Here is a 16,609-nt window from a genome sequence, read left to right as displayed (position 1 = left end):
TCCATTTCTCTATGTCCTATCCAACAATGAAGACATCAATAACAATTCTTCTAGCGTTTGCCAGTCAACAGTGTCAGGTTGAGCCTGATGTAAATTTTCGAGACCTCCTTTGAATCTGGAGAGGTGGCAGTCGTTGACTATGTGGGTCATAGTACAATAATAAACAAGGGCAACTAAGGGAAAAAACATAAAAAATTTAAAAAATAAAATACAAATTACCGGAGCTGGGTGGTGGCAAACCTGGTTGAGTGCACATGCTATAGTGAGCAAGGACCTGGGTTTGAACCCCCAGTACCCACCTGTAGGGGGCAAGCTTTGCGAGTGGTGAAGCAGGACTACAGGTGTCATTTTTTCTTCCCCTCCTCAATTTTTTTTATCCCCTCCTCAATTTCTGGCTGCCTATCCAATAATTATTTTATATGTTTATTAATGGATAAAGAGAAATTCAGAGGGGAAGGGAAGATAGAGGGAAAAAGAAACACACCTGCAGCACTGCTTCACCACTCATGAATCTTTAACCCTGCAGGTGAACCAGGGGCTTGAACCTGGGTCCTTGTACACTAATCTCTTAACCAGGTGCTCCACAACCTGGCCCCCAAAATTCAAATTATTACCGACATAGAAACAACTGTGAAGATTAGTAACAAAAACATGTTCCACCCAACTGGCAAATTGAAATCAATAGACTATTTCATATCTATTAACTGACAAATGTGTCTTCTAGTACCAGGGCTGTGGAGAATGAACTTTTTACATTGTAGAGCTGGTCTTTTATCTATTATCATAAACTCAAGTGCTCTTAATATACAAACCACATGTCAACTCCTGAATCTACCCAAGAGGAACAGCCTCGTGCACCGAAAAACCGCACTAGATGGAATGTGAATGCGACTTGCTCATATTACATTCAGCAGCAATGAAAATGAATAAACTGGACCTGCTGCTCAGCAATCAGAGAAATCCCCTACACAGTGAAACCAAGTGCAGCAATGCTAGTATCTAGAGTTGGCGTAGAGCAAAGAGCACAGGACTGTCTGTCAAAGCAGTGTTCTAGTTTGTGACAGTGCTAGAGACTGAACTCACAAGGTGCAAAGCACATTGGTGGGGCCAGGTGGTGGCACACCCAGTTAAACACATAGTACTAAGTTTAAGGATCTGGTTTTGAGCCCCCGGCTCCCCATCTTCAGGGGGTTGCTTCACAAATGGTGAAGCAGGTTTGCAGATGTCTCCCTCTCCTCCTTCCCTATCAGTTTCTAGCCAAAATGAATAAATACAAATATTTAACAATTTTTTTATATTTGTTTTTCCTTTTGTTGCCCTTGTCTTTCATTGCTGTAGTTGTTACTGTTATTGATGTTGTCACTGTTGGATAGGACAGAGAAATGGAGAGGGGAAGACAGACACCTATAGACCTGCTTCACCGCTTGTGAAGCGACTCCCCTGTAGGTGGGGAGCCGGGGGCTCGAACCAGGATTCTTGTGCCGGTCCTTGCACTTTGCGCCACCTGCACTTAACCCACTGAGCTACTGCCCAACTCCCTAACAATTTCTTTAAAAGATTAGGGAAATACTGCAGCTGGCAGAGCACTGAGCTTGAATGCTTGAGGCTTTTTGGACACTGCATGTAGCAGAACTGCGACTTCTTATGTCTCCTGAAGGAATTTTTTTCATAGAGACAGTTTACTTGTGGGGTAAGGAGGTAGCTCAGGTCAAGCCACCGCAGCAGAGCAGTTCAATGAGTGGTGAAGTGGTACTGTCTCTCCCCTCTTCCTCTAACAGAAAGAAGGAAAACCTTGGTCCAGAAGGCAGCCCTGCATTACACTAGCATGTAATTCATGTGGGTTCGCTCCCTGGTGTTCTTCACATATAAGTAGCAAAAATCAAGTATGAGACTGATATCTCTTCTGTGGGTGGCATTTGGAAACAGGCCAATGGTGAGCATAGGGACACTGGTCCCCTCTCTGGGTGACAATCTGACAATATCTGAGGCTTTCAAATATCCGTAACCTCTTGATTATCTGCCTTTACATTGAAATCCTCCCACATGTTCACAAAAGCAATCCTGCTGCATTGCTGTAAATAAGAGGCTGGCAGTACACAGGCAAGCTGCTGAGTAGAATAAGAACATTCACACCAGGACGTTATGGGGCCTTCAAAAGACAAGGGAGGTGGGAGTCCGATGGTAGTGCAGCAGGCTAAGCGCACGTGGCGCAAAGCACAAGGACCGGCATAAGGATCCTGGTTTGAGCTCCCAGCTCCCCACCTGCAGGGGAGTCGCTTCACAAGCAGTGAAGCAGGTCTGCAGGTGTCTATCTTTCTCTCCCCCTCTCTGTCTTCCCTTCCTCTCTCCATTTCTCTCTGTCCTATCCAACAATGATGACAGCAATAACAACAACAATGAAAAGAATAAAAGGGAAAGTAAATATTAAAAAAAAAAAGACAAGGGAGGTATGTGAACTAGCAAAGAATGATGTCCAGTCGGTTGTCTAACTAGTGAAATATTCAAGTGCAGGGCAGTTTGTATAAAATTTTACCGTTAAAGTTAACAGTTTACAAAAATTATGGCTTTTGAGAGTAATTCAAAATGCAGAGATATAAAGGCAAGAGTAAATAGCATAAATGTTATGCAAAAAGACTCATGTCTGAGGCTCCAAAGACCAAGATCCAATTCCTACCACCACCATATGCCAGAGCTGAGCAATGCTCTGGTAAAAAATAATAACATAAATAAATATGCAGAGACAAAGATCCACATGGCAGCAAACTACAGTTGGAAACATCAGGGTGAATGCTCATTTACAGGTGGTTTCATATAGTTCTGTGGGGTAGGTAGATAGCATAATGGTCACACAAAGAGACTGTCATACCTGGGGCTCCAAAGGCAATAATAATAAGTTTACACATATTTCCTCATATTATCACTGAGAAGCAAGGGCACGTCAGTAACAATGAGCACACTTGGGGCCTGAGAAGCAGCAAGTGAGTAACCCTACATTTGCAAACACGAGGCCCCAAGCCAAGTTCAATCCCTGGCATTCCATGTGCCAGAGTGATGCTCTGGATATCTCTAACAAATCTTAGAGAGAGGAGGAGTGAGGGAGGAAAGATTATCACACAGGACTCCCAGTTTCAGGGGTTTAATTTCATTTTCCAATAAAAGGAACCAGAGCTCCTTGGACCAATGGCTGATTCTAGAGCAAGGGCAGAACACATACTACACGTACTGAAGAACATGAGAAAGCCGCAAAGGTTAAAAAATGATCAGGGGGGGTCGGGCGGTGGCGCAGCGGGTTAAGCGCAGGTGGCGCAAAGCGCAGGGACCGGCGTAAGGATCCCGGTTCGAGCCCCGGCTCCCCACCTGCAGTGGAGTCGCTTCACGGGCGGTGAAGCAGGTCTGCAGGTGACTATCTTTCTCTCCCCTCTCTCTCTGTCTTCCCCTCCTCTCTCCATTTCTCTCTGTCCTATCCAACAACAAAGCAACGTCAACAATGGCAATAATAACGGCAACGAGGCTGCAACAACTAGGGCAACGAAAAGGGGGAAAAATGGCCTCCAGGAGCGGTGGATTCATGGTGCAGGCACCGAGCCCAGCAATAACCCTGGAGGAGGAAAAAAAAAAAAAATGATCAGGGCGGTAGTGCAGTGGGTTAAGCATACATGGTGAGGAGCACAGGAATTGGAGCAAGGATCCAGGTTCAAGCCCCCGGCTCCCCACCTGCAGGGAGGTCACAGGTGATGAAGCAGGTCTGCAGGTTTCCTATCTACCCCCTCTCCCGTCTTCCTCTCCTCTCTGTTTCTCTGTCCTATCCCAACAATGACAGTAATAACAATGGCAATGATAAACAAGGGCAACAGAAAAGAGGGAAATGGCCTCCAGGAGCAGTGGATTCTTAGTGCAGGAACCCAGCCAGTGAGATAACATAGTGGTGTGCGGTGTGTACTTCACTTCCTTCCATGGCTGAGGTCCAGAGACTCCAGGTTCAAGTCTCAACATCACCATAATCCAGAGCTGAGCCGTGCTCTCATCATTTTCTCTTATTAAAAATAAAGCAATGATCAAAGGACAGGGAACTACCATATGGTTATGCAAAAAGACTTCTGTTGTTAAAATTTCGGAAGGCTCTGGTCGGGCTGGCTTGCTTCACGGTGGTGAACAGAGACGCGGAGACAACGGCTGGGCAGGGCAGCTGTATTTCTTTATTCAGGAACAACGATTCACAAACTAAGACAAACTAATCACCAAACAGAACTCTGCTGTCTCTTTGCGGCGGCGCAAGCACTCTCTCTTACTCTGGAACTCAGGAACCCTCTCCCTTACTCTCCAACTCAGAACTCTCGCACTCTCGCACTCTCGCACTCTCGAACTCTCGCACTCTCGAACTCCGGAACTCAGGAACTCTGTCACTGGGGAACTCAGGAACTCTCGGACTCCGGAACTCAGGAACTCTGTCACTGGGGAACTCAGGAACTCTCGGACTCCGGAACCCTCTCCCAGGGTCCCTTGGGGCGGGGCCAAGCAGGCCTGCGAAATTAACAGGACTCATCCAATTCTCTTGGAGGGGGAGGGCTAGAACAAGCCAATGTAAAGCATACGACAGACTTCCATGCCTGAAGCACCCAAGTCCTAAATTCAATTTCCCATGTCACCATAAGCCAGAGTTGAGCAGTGCTCTGGTAGAAAATAAAACAATGATAAAAAGCGGAGTTAGTCAAAGGGACCCAAGAATAAACAAAAAAATATGAATGAATGAATGACCAAAGATGGAACTGTACAGAATTAGTTTTAGATCACAATAGAAAGGATAAAATATCCACACTGAAACAAATGAGTGGGAGAGACTAGATTATCTCATATGTAAAAGAACTGTACAAAATTCCTGAGGGAAAAAAGGGGGTGTGGTAGATACCATAATGGTTATGCAAAGAGACTCTCATTATACCTGGGGCTTCTAAGTCCCAGGTTCAAACCCTTGCACCATCATCAACCATAGCTAAGCAGTGTCCTGGTTTTTTAAAAAGAGAAATTTCTGTATTTTCCTTCAATTAGGGGATGCATAACCACCCCCAACTATACTGTGCATAATGCCCTGCCTAAGAATACTTTGGGAGCTGGGGAAACAGGACGGTGGGTATGCAAAAAGACATCCCTGCCGAGGCACCGAAGATTCCTAGTTCAATCCCCAACACCATCAAGACAGAGCAAAAGGAAAAAATCCCCAAACTCCTCAAAAATATACTTGCTATGTACAGGGGCAAAATAACTGGGTAGTGGAGAAGCCTGACAGACATGACCTCAGCCAGGTAACATCATGTGGAGAACACAAACCCATGACAGAACGTATAAGAATGGCATTTTTCTGTGGTTTGGCTCCCCAAACAAAACACATAACCTCATTCTAAACAAACTGAAAACACTTAACTCCCAACAGAAAGATGTGCTCAGCAAAATGTCTGACCAGTACTCCTTAAAACTATCCAGGTCATCAAAAACAAGGGAAGACAAAGAAACTTTCACAGGCCAGTAGTCAAAGGAGACACAATGAAGTCTAATTTGTTTCCTGGATGGTACTTTTAACAGTGGCAGGAGTCCCATAACAGAGGCAAAAACTAAGGAATTGAAAATTAACTATGAACTTTAGCTAATGATAAAATATATAGGCCTGAAGAGGCAGCTAGGTGATAGAGCACAAGCTTTACAAGTGTGAAGTCCTGGGTTTCAAGTTCAGCTCTGCATAAAATGGCTCAGTAGTATTCTAGTTTGTTCTCTCTCTCTCCCCCTCTCCTCCCTCACTCTCACTCACTAGGGGATGATTTGTGGTTCATGGGAACCCTATAGGATCTGCTCATTTATTTTTTAAGAATACAAAAATATAATTTATAGAAATCTTTTCCTTTTTTACCAGAACACTGCTCAGTGCTGTTTTTGGTGGTGCAAGGAATGGAACCCGGGGCCTTGGAGTCTCAGGCATGATAGCCTTTTTGCATAACCATTATGCTAGCTCCCTCGCCACTAAAATACTTTTTTTTTTCTCTGCCTCGAAGGCTTTACTGGAACTCCATGCCTACACAATTCTACAAGTCCCAGGAGACTTTTTTCTTCAGATAGGAACTGAAAAGGCAGAGATGGAAAGACACCAAGAAGGGGCCAGGTGGTGGCACACTTGGTTAAGTGCACACATTACAGTGCATAAAGACCCAGGTTCAAGCCCCTGAGCCCCACCTGCAGGAAGCTTCATGAGTGGTGAAAACAGGCTGCAGGTGTTTCTCTGTCTCTCTCCCTCTATCTCTCCCTCTGCTCTTAATTTCTGTCTCCAGTAATAAAGATTAAAAAAAAAAAGTTTATATAGGGAGTCAGGCGCTAGTGCAGGGTTAAGCACACGTGGCACAAAGCGCAAGGACCAGCTGTAAGGATCCCTGTTCAAACCCTCGGGTCCCTGCCTGCAGGGGGTTGCTTCACAAGCGATGAAGCAGGTGTGCAGGTGTCAAAAAAAAAAAAAGAGGGTAGGACGGGGGGCAATAGCATGGTTATGTAAACAGACTTTCATGCCTGAGGCTCCTAAGTCCCAGGTTCAATCCCCCTCACTACCATAAGCCAGAGCTGAGCAGTGCTCTGGTGTTTCTCTGTGTGTTTCTCTATCTGAATCTCTCTCAGAAATAAAATAAATAAAATTAAAAAAATAAACTATGTACTACCCTCTTAAAATTAAAAAAGAGGGTAGGGGCAGATAGCATAATGGTTATGCAAACAAACTGTCATGCCTGAGGCTCTGAACTTCCAGGTTCAATCCCCTGCACCACCATTAGCCAGAGTTGACCAGTGCTTTAGTTAAAAGAGAAAAAGAAAGAGACAAAGAAGAGGAGAGATACAACACTGCTTCACTGTTCCTGCAGTGCCTGGGCCTTGAACCTGGGTCACTGTATATGGAAAAGTAGGTGCTCTACAAAGTTGGCCATGACAACTTGTTAAAATATTCTAACATGGGAGTTGGTCTGTAGCGCAGCAGGTTAAGCGCAGGTGGTGCAAAGTATAAGGACCGGCGTAAGGATCCCGGTTCAAGCTCTGGCTCCCCACCTGCAGGGGAGTCGCTTCACAAGTGATGAAGCAGGTCTGCAGGTGTCTATCTTTCTTTTTATTTATTTATTTTCTCTTTTGTTGTCCTTGTTTTTCGTTGTTGTAGTTATTATTGTTATTGATGTTGTCGTTGTTAGATAGGACAGAGAGAAATGGAGAGAGGAGGGGAAGACAGAGAGAGGCAGAGAAAGACAGACACCTGCAGACCTGCTTCAATGCTTGTGAAGCAACTCCCCTGCAGGTGGGGAGCCGGGGAGCTCGAACCGGGATCCTTATGCCGACCTTGTGCTTTGCGCCACCTGCGCTTAACCCGCTGCGCTACCGCCCGACTCCCGCCTATCTTTCTCTCCCCCTCCTCTCTCCAGGTCTCTCTACCCTATCCAACAACGATGACAACAATAATAACTACAACAATAAAACAACAAGGGCAGCAAAAGGGAATAAATAAATAAAATATTTAAAAAATATATTCTAACATACAAATTTTATTTTAAAATGTTACATTTTTTTGGCAGTCCTGTGTCAACTCTCTTTTACCAGAGCACTGCTCAGTTCTGGCTTATGGTGGTGCAAAGATATGCTATCCCTCCTGCCTGAGTCAACTTCTTTTTTTAAAAAGATCTATTGAGGTAGAACTAAAACATCACTCTGGCACAGGTGATGCCAGAAATTGAACTCAGGACTTCATGCTTGAGAGCTCAATGCTTTTATCCACTGCACCACCAATAACTACAACAATAAAAAAACAAGGGCAACAAAAGGGGAAATAGATAAATACTAAAAAATTAAAATAAATAAAATAAAAACAGACTTAGTTAAGGGCAGGGGAGATAGCATAATGGTTAATTTTTACCAGTGCTCTAGTAAAAGAGAGGTGACATACAGCCCAGGTGGTGGCACAATAGATAAAAGTTGTTGGACTCTCAAGCATGAGGTTCAATCCCTGGCACTGCATGTGCCAAAGCAATGCTCTGGTTCTTTCTCTCTTCCCCTAACTAAAAAAAAAAAAAAAAAATTTAAAGAAAACAAAGCAAAAAAAAAAAGAAAGAAAAGAAAACAAAGCATTAAAACAGAATTCAGACTAGCTGTTACCCCTAGCAGAGGTTGTGGATAGTGAAAGGCAAGGTGAGAGTGAGCGGCGGTCAGGCTTGAGCACACAAGGGAGGGAATGCACAAGGCAGTAAGGTGCTTCCAGAATTGTGGAAATATTCCATTTCTTACCCTAGGTGGAATGTAAGTATGTTTTGTCTGTGATTACTTAAATATATATATATTTTTAAAGATTTTTTATTAATATTTCTTTATTCCCTTTTTTGTTGCCCTTGTTGTTTTATTGCTGTAGTTATTTCTGATGTAGTCGTTGTTGGACAGAACAGAGAGAAATGGAGAGAGGAGGGGAAGACAGAGAGGGAGAGTTAAAGATAGACACCTGCACCTAAGGAACCCAACACATCCATCCAAAAAGATCTGTGTACACATATGTTCTTGGCAGCACAATTTGTAATAGCCAAAACCTGGAAGCAACCCAGGTGTCCAACAACAGACGAGTGGCTGAGCAAGTTGTGCTAGATATACACAATGGAATACTACTCAGCTGTAAAAAATGGTGACTTCACCGTTTTCAGCCGATCTTGGATGGACCTTGAAAAAGTCATGTTGAGTGAAATAAGTCAGAAACAGAAGGATGAATACGGGATGATCTCACTCTCAGGCCGAAGTTGAAAAACAAGATTAGAAAAGAAAACACAAGTCGAACCCGAAATGGAATTGGAGTATTACACCAAAGTAAAAGACTCGGGGGTGGGTGGGTGGGTGGGTGGGGAGAATACAGGTCCATGAAAAATGATGAATGAAATAGTGGGGGTTGTATTGTTAAACGGGAATCTGGGGAATGTTATGCATGTAAAAAAAAAAAGAAGTAGAAACGCAAAGCAGAAATTGACTGAGTTTGGAGTATGGCACCAAAGTAAGAAAGCAGAAGTATACTAGAGTTTGCAGTGAGTACCTCCCTAACACTTCCTCTCCACTTTTGCAAGCTTTGGGTCCATGATTGCTCAACAATTTGTTTGGCTTTGTATGTTAACTCTCTTTTCAGTCACCAGGTTCCAGGTGTCATCAGGATACCAGCCAGACTTCCCTGGATTGAAGACCCCACCAATGTGTCCTGGAGCTCAGCTTCCCCAGAGACCCACCCTACTAGGGAAAGAGAGAGACAGACTGGGAGTATGGACCGACCAGTCAACGCCCATGTTCAGCGGGGAAGCAATTACAGAAGCCAGACGTTCTACCTTCTGCAACCCACAATGACCCTGGGTCCATGCTCCCAGAGGGATAGAGAATGGGAAAGCTACTGGGGAGGGGGTGGTATATGGAGATTGGGTGGTGGGAATTGTGTGGAGTTGTACCCCTCCTACCCTATGGTTTTGTTAATTAATCCTTTCTTAAATTAAAAAAAAAAAAGTAAATACAAAAAAAAAAAAAGATAGACACCTGCAGACCTGCTTCACCACCTGTGAAGCGACTCCCCTGCAGGTGGGGAGCCGGAAGCTTGAACCGGGATCCTTATGCTGGTCCTTGTGCTTTGCGACACGTGCACTTAACCCGATGCACCACCACCCAACTCCCTTAAATATATATTTCTATATGTATGTTGTAGCTTATAAAATTTAGATTTTTAAATAAATAAAACATAGGACTAGAGAGATGGCTCACCAGGTAGGGCATGGGCCTTCAATACCCATGACCCAAGTTTGAGCCACAGCACCACATGAGAGGTGCTAGGGACAGCAGGCCAGGGACAGTACAGTGATACAGCAAGAGGTCTTCCATGCCTAAGACTGAGGTCCCAGGTTCAATTGCAGGAGCCATCATAAGCCAGAGCTTAATAATGTGCTAGTAAAAAAAAGGGGGGGGGAGGGAGGGAGGTGCTATTGCACTAGAGCAAGTTCAAGTGCTGTGGTCTATCTCTTTCTCACTTGTCTCTCTGTCCTTTTATCTGAATGGAAAAATAGATCTGGAGTGATGAGATCACACTGGTACAAACCCCCGCTATATAATAATAGTAGTAGTGGTGGTGGTGGTAATTAATAATAGTAATAATAATATCACATACTTATCCAGTCACTGGGCAGTTCCGGGCCTTGGCACCCTATAACTCTTCTGGAAGGGAGGCTGCTCTCCTCGACCTGCCGAGGGGTCTCTATAAAGCTGCAACTCCCTCTAAGACTCTCCTTGATCTCTCCTAAGATAGGTCAACATGGCCTACCATGCAGATGAAGCTCCAGATGGGGGTTTGTGAACAGGCACCATCACTGTCCCTTCCATCACAGTCAGATTCATTAGAGCAGCAGCAACAAATGGCATGAGCAAGGACAGATCTGGTGATAAGTTCAATGCTGGTGATAAGTCCCTTTCAGTCTGTTTAAGATGGGGCTTTGGTCTGTTTTTTTTTTTTTTTTTTTTTGCCTCCAGGGTTATCACTGGGGCTTGGTGCCTATACCATGAATCCACTCTCCTGGAGGGCATTTTTTCCCCATTTTGTTGCCCTTGTTATTGCTGCTGTTGTTGGATAGGACAGAGAGAAATAAAGAGAGGAGGGGAAGACAGAGAGAAGAGAGAAAGACAGACACCTGCAGACCTGCTTCACAGTTAGTGAAGCAACTCCCTTGCAATTGGGGAGTCGTGTTTTTTGGTTGTTTTTTTTTTTTTTTGCCAGAATACTACTCAGCTACTGTGGTGCCAAGGCAGATCTGTCTGCTAATTAACTTCCCCACTCAATTCCCAGACAAAATCTTCACTATTCTGGGGGACTGAGAAATGAAATGGGCCAGTGGGTCAAGTGAAATGAGATCACACAAGTGAAAGATAGTCCAAATATTAAAAAACTGGGGGTCAGCTCTAATTGTGGTGGCAAAAATAAACTAATAAAACAATGGGGGCCAAAAGATAGCTTACCTGGTGGAGCACACACTTTTACCATGCTCAAAGCCTCAGGTTTGAAGCCCTGGCACCACATGGCAACACCACAAATGGCACTGAAAAGGGAGCAGTATTGTACTGTCTCCCATTTCTGCTGAGCTCCCTTTCTTCTTGAAATTAAGAGGGAAAAATGGGCCAGGTGGTGGTGCACTTGGTTGAGTATACTCAAAGACCCAGGTTCAAGCCACTGATCTCCACCAGCAAGAGAGAGGGAAGCCTCCCAAGCAGTGAAGCAATATTGCAGGTCTCTTTCCCTATCATCCCCTCCCCTCTCAATTTTTCTCTGTCCTATCAAATATAAGAAAAAAAATTTTTTTTTAAAAGGGGGTGGGGAAACTGTCCACCAGAATCAGTGGAGTTGGGTGTGAAATCTCACAGGAGGGGGAAAAATGGGGCCTAGCATCTGGATCAAAGAGTAGTGTCCACAGGGATGTTGACCCCCAAAAGATGAAGGTTTAGCTCTGGGAAGTTGCTCCCCTCCCACATGCCCAGCCCCAGGCTTTGAGCACTAAGATTTTCATGCTCTTGCTAAAAGTCCAACTCTCTAAGGTCTATAGTTCTAAAGGAACAAGGAGGCATAGAGAGCCTGAGAACTGCCTGCAGTAACAGACAGAATACTACTCAGCTTACTACTCAGACTTACAGCCCAGCCTCTTTAAAGATCATTATTCCCTTTCACTCTGAGATCCACTCCTGGAAATTTACCCAAAAAAGGTCAAAGTTTTGAGCACAAAGAGGTTCTCTACAGTGTTACTTATGAAGAGACAGACACTCGAAGATTTAAGTGGCCAATCAAAGCTGTGATGTGGTGGGGCTGGGTTTAGCAGGCAGCCCACACCCAGAAGGACTGAGGACCCCAGACAGATAATGAGGTGTGCTTACGGAGGCCAATGTATGTATGGGTTTTTCTCTTTAGATAGAGGTAGAGAGACAGAGGCTGAGACCAGAGCATCAATGTTTCTTTCAATGCAGCAGGGGCCAGGCTCAAACCTGGTCATGCACATGGACACGCAGCCCATCACCCAATGAGCTGTCTCAACAACCTCCATTTGCTCCACCATCTGTAGAACTGTCAAGATCACACTTAACCCCATTCTAAAGCTCACCCTGGACATATGAAGAAAACTAACAGGTTTATCAGATTCAGTTTGCTCATCTATAAAATGGTAAGAGGTTCACCCACATCTTAGGGGTGAACCTGGGTTATAACAACAGAAGACTGGCTTAGATGAACACTTAAGAAGTAGCAGTAGAAGTCAATCAAAATAAAGTATCACATTTAAGACACTTGGTGCTGGCATTGGAGACAATCTCCAGACAAAAGCTGAAGAGAAATCTGACAGCCTCCCTCAAAGCTGGAAATGCACACACTGAGGTCCAGAAATTCCACAAGAATTTGACCTCTGCTTGTCTTTGGAATACTGTGCCAAAATGTTTGTGACAGTGCAGATTGTGATAATTATGTACAAAACTGGAAATAAGTATCCACCAATCACAGAAGGGTTACCAAAAGTATTCCATCTGCAGAACATGATTCTGTGAATCAAATGAAGAGCACACAGACTGGCAGAAATTTGTGTGTGTGTATATATAGCATGACCATTTAAGTCTAATTTTTCATATACATGCCATTAGCAAAAAGGTCAAAACTGGTGTTACACCCGGTTAAACATTACTACTGTAGAGAACTGAGCTCAAACCCACCTGCATGGGGGCAACTCCATGAGCATTGGAGCAGCACTATGGGTATCTCGCCTTCTCTCTCCCTCCTTCCTTACCTCTGTTTCTATTGGGGGGCAGGAAGAGACAAGAGAGAGAGAGAGAGAGATGAGAGACAGAAAGAATGCCGCTGGGAACAGTGGAGTCATCATGAAGGCAGGCAAATGAGCCTCAGCTATAATCCTGGTAGCAAAAAAGAAAAAGTTCGGGGCCAGGCAGTGGCACACCTGGTTGATCACACGTTACAATGTACAAGAACCCAGGTTCAAGCCTCTGTGCCCCCCCCACCCCCCTGCAGGGGGAAAGCTTCACAAGTGGTGAAGGGCTGTAGGTGTCTCTGTTCCTCTCCCTATCTCCCCCTTCTTTCTCAATTTCTGGCTGTCTCTACCCAATAAGCAAATAAAGATAATAAAATTAAAAAAAAAAAAAAAAAAAGCTCAGAATTGGGGCCAGGAGATGGCTCACATGATAGAACACATATTTTAGCATGCAAGAGGACCTGGATTCAAGCCCCTGGTCACCACATGGGAATATCATGTGTGTATGTGTGAAGGGAGTTTCATGAGTGGTAAATCGAGGTTGTGGTTCTCTCCACCTATTTCTCCCCCTCTGCTTTTCTTTCATTTTATTTATTTTTTTTTACCAGAGCACTGGTCAATTCTGACTTACGGTTGTGTGGGGAATTGAACTTGGGACTTTGGAGCCTTAGAGAGTCTCTTTGCATAACCAATATGTTATCTACCCCACCCTAAATTTTTTTTATATATAATTATTTATTGAATAGAGGCAGCCAGAAATCAAGGAGGGAGAGAGAGAGGGAGAGAGACCTGCAGCCCTGCTTTACCGTTTCCTCCTGGAGGTGGGGACTGGGGGTTGAAACCCTGGTCCTTGCACATTGTGACGTGTGCTCAACCAGGTGCGCCACCACTCAGGCCCCCATCCCCCTTTGCATTTCACCATATAAAAAATAAAATTCTGTGGTCTGGGAGGTGGCACAGTGGAAAAGCACTGGATTCTCAAGCATGAGGTCCTGAGTTCAATCCCCGGCAGAACATATACCAGTGTGATATCTGGTTCTTTCTCTCTCCTCCTATATTTCTCATTAATAAATAAATAGATTTTAAAAAGTTTAAAAAAATAATAAAATAAAATAAATTCTGCCAGGACCAGTAGAATCAAGCAGGTATGTAGCCCCAGTGAAGCCCTAGCCACAAAGGGAAAAAATTTAACTTTTTGTTTTTCCAGAGCATTGCTCAGCTCTGCTTTATAGTGGTACCTGCGGTCAAACAGACTTAGGCATGAAAATCTATTTTCATAACCATTACAGTATCTCCCCAGCCCACTATTTGGCTTTTTAAAGTCTTGTTTGCCATCTGAAAATGTCAAGTTTGGTGATACTAAGTACATTCACATTGTTGTACAACTACAGCCATCCATCTCCAAAATGTTTTCAATATTCCAAACAGAAACTTGATCCCAATTTAACACTAAGTGCATTCTCCTCTCTACCCAGCTCCTGGCAACCGCCATTCTACCTCGGACTCTGAATTTGATTCTTCTAGCTGAATCAAACAAGTGAAATCATATTTATATTTTTTGTGAAGTTTTTTTTTGTTCACATAATGTCCATATTGTAGCTATGTCAGGACTGTCTTTTTTTTTTTAATTTTGTAAGTTTTTAAAAAATATTTATTTATTTTCCCTTTTGTTGCCCTTGTTAATGTCGTGGTTATTGATGTCGTTGTTGGATAGGACAGAGTGAAATGGAGAGAGGAGGGGAAGACAGAGAGGGGGAGAGAAAGATACCTGCAGATCTGCTTCACCGCCTGTGAACTGCAGGTGGGTTGCCGGGGGCTCGAACTGGGATCCTTACACCGGTCCTTGAGCTTAGCGCCACATGCATTTACCCCGCCCGCTGCACCACCGCCCGACTCCCGACTGTCTTCTTTTTAAAGACTGAATAGACATGCATAGTTTTTTTTTTCCAATTGTACGTACCTCTTTTTTAAATTTTATTTATTTGAGAGACTGTGAGAGGGGAGGGGGAATAAGGTAGAGAAAAAGAGCAAGGGGAGGAGAGCACTGAAACACTACTATACCAATTATGAAGTTTCCACCTTGCAGGTATGGACTGGGGGTTTGAAGCTGGGTCCTGTACTGTGAGTGCTACCTAGGTGCACCACCACTGGGCCCCCCCAGTGCATTTTTCCCCAACAGGGCTTTGGTGAGGCTTTGAGTGTACACAGTTCCATGCTCCTGGAAGGCTTTAACATTTTTACCCCTTGATTCCACTCATAGGTGGAATTTCAGAAACAAGAACAGAAAGAGAAAACACAAAGTAAAACTTGGATTGGGTTTGGTATGTAAGTTCAAGGACCTGTGCAAGGATATGGGTTCGAGCCCCTGGCTCCCCACTTGCAGAGGGGGTGCTTCACAAATGGCAAAGCAGGTCTGCAGGCTTCTCTCCATCTCCTCCTCCTTTCTCAATTTCTATCCTATCCAATTAAAAAAAAAAAAAGGAAAAAAATGGCCATTAGGAGCAGTGGATTCAATAGTACTGGCTTCAAGCTTAAAAAAAAAAAGTAAACGGGAGTCAGGCTGTAGCGCAGTGGGTTAAGCGCAGGTGGCGCAAAGCACAAGGACCGGCATAAGGATCCCGGTTTGAACCCCGGCTCCCCACTTGCAGGGGAGTCGCTTCACAGGCAGTGAAGCAGGTCTGCAGGTGTCTATCTTTCTCTCCTCCTCTCTCTGTCTTCCCCTCCTCTCTCCATTTCTCTCTGTCCTATCCAACAAGGACAACAACAATAATAACTACAACAATAAAACAACAAGGGCAACAAAAGGGAATAAATAAATAAAATAAAATAAACAAACAAACAAAAAAAGTAAACAAGGGCAACAGAAGGAAAAAAATAGCCTCCAGGAGCAGTGGATTGGCAGTGCAGGCACCTAGCCCCAATGATAAGCATGGACACTAAGAAAAAAATAGTATCTCCAGTGAGAGCAAGACACAGGAGAACACCACAGCACTGCTCCAATCCTTGTGAAGCTTCCCCTATGCACAGGCACCCCATGTGGTGTTCAGGGACTTAAAGCAGGTTCTCACTCATGCCACAGCATGCGTTCTTTTTAAAGAGCTTTTTAAAAATATTTATTCCCTTTTGTTGTCATCGTTATAGTTATTATTGTTGTTGTTGTTGGATAGGACGGAGAGAAATGGAGAGAGGAGGGGAAGACAGAAAAGGGGAGAGAAAGACAACTGCAGACCCGCTTCACCACCTGTGAAGCGACTCACTTGCAGGTTGGGAGTGGGGACTTGAACCTGGATCCTTACGCTGGTCCTTGCGCTTTGCGCCACCTGCACTTAACCTACTGCGCTACCACCCCACTCCCTACAGCATGCATTTTACCAGCTGAGCTTCCTCCTAGGACATGCAAGTAATATATATATATATATATATATATATATATATTTTTTTTTTTTTTTTTTTAACCAGAGCACTGCTCAGCTCGTTTATGGTGGTGCAGGGGATTGGACCTGGGACTTTGGAGCCTCAGGCAGGAGAGTCTCTTTGCATAACCACTATGTTATCCACCCCTGCCCACAAGTACTATTTTAAATCCATTCACCCATCAAAAGCACTTGTTATCTCCACATTTCACTTTTCTGGCAGCCTTGAGTGTTATGAAGTAGTGGAGATGTTTGACTTTGGGATATATACCCTTAAGTGGGATTGCTGGGTCATATGGTAATTGCTTACAATCTTTAATTATTGCCAGAATGTTTTTCACAGGACTTGCATCATTTTAAATCCTCACAGCAGTGTACCGAGAAGGCAAT

This window comes from Erinaceus europaeus, chromosome 6, assembly GCF_950295315.1.
Source record: "Erinaceus europaeus chromosome 6, mEriEur2.1, whole genome shotgun sequence".
In the NCBI taxonomy this organism is placed as follows: domain Eukaryota; kingdom Metazoa; phylum Chordata; class Mammalia; order Eulipotyphla; family Erinaceidae; genus Erinaceus; species Erinaceus europaeus.
This window is presented reverse-complemented; position numbering follows the sequence as displayed.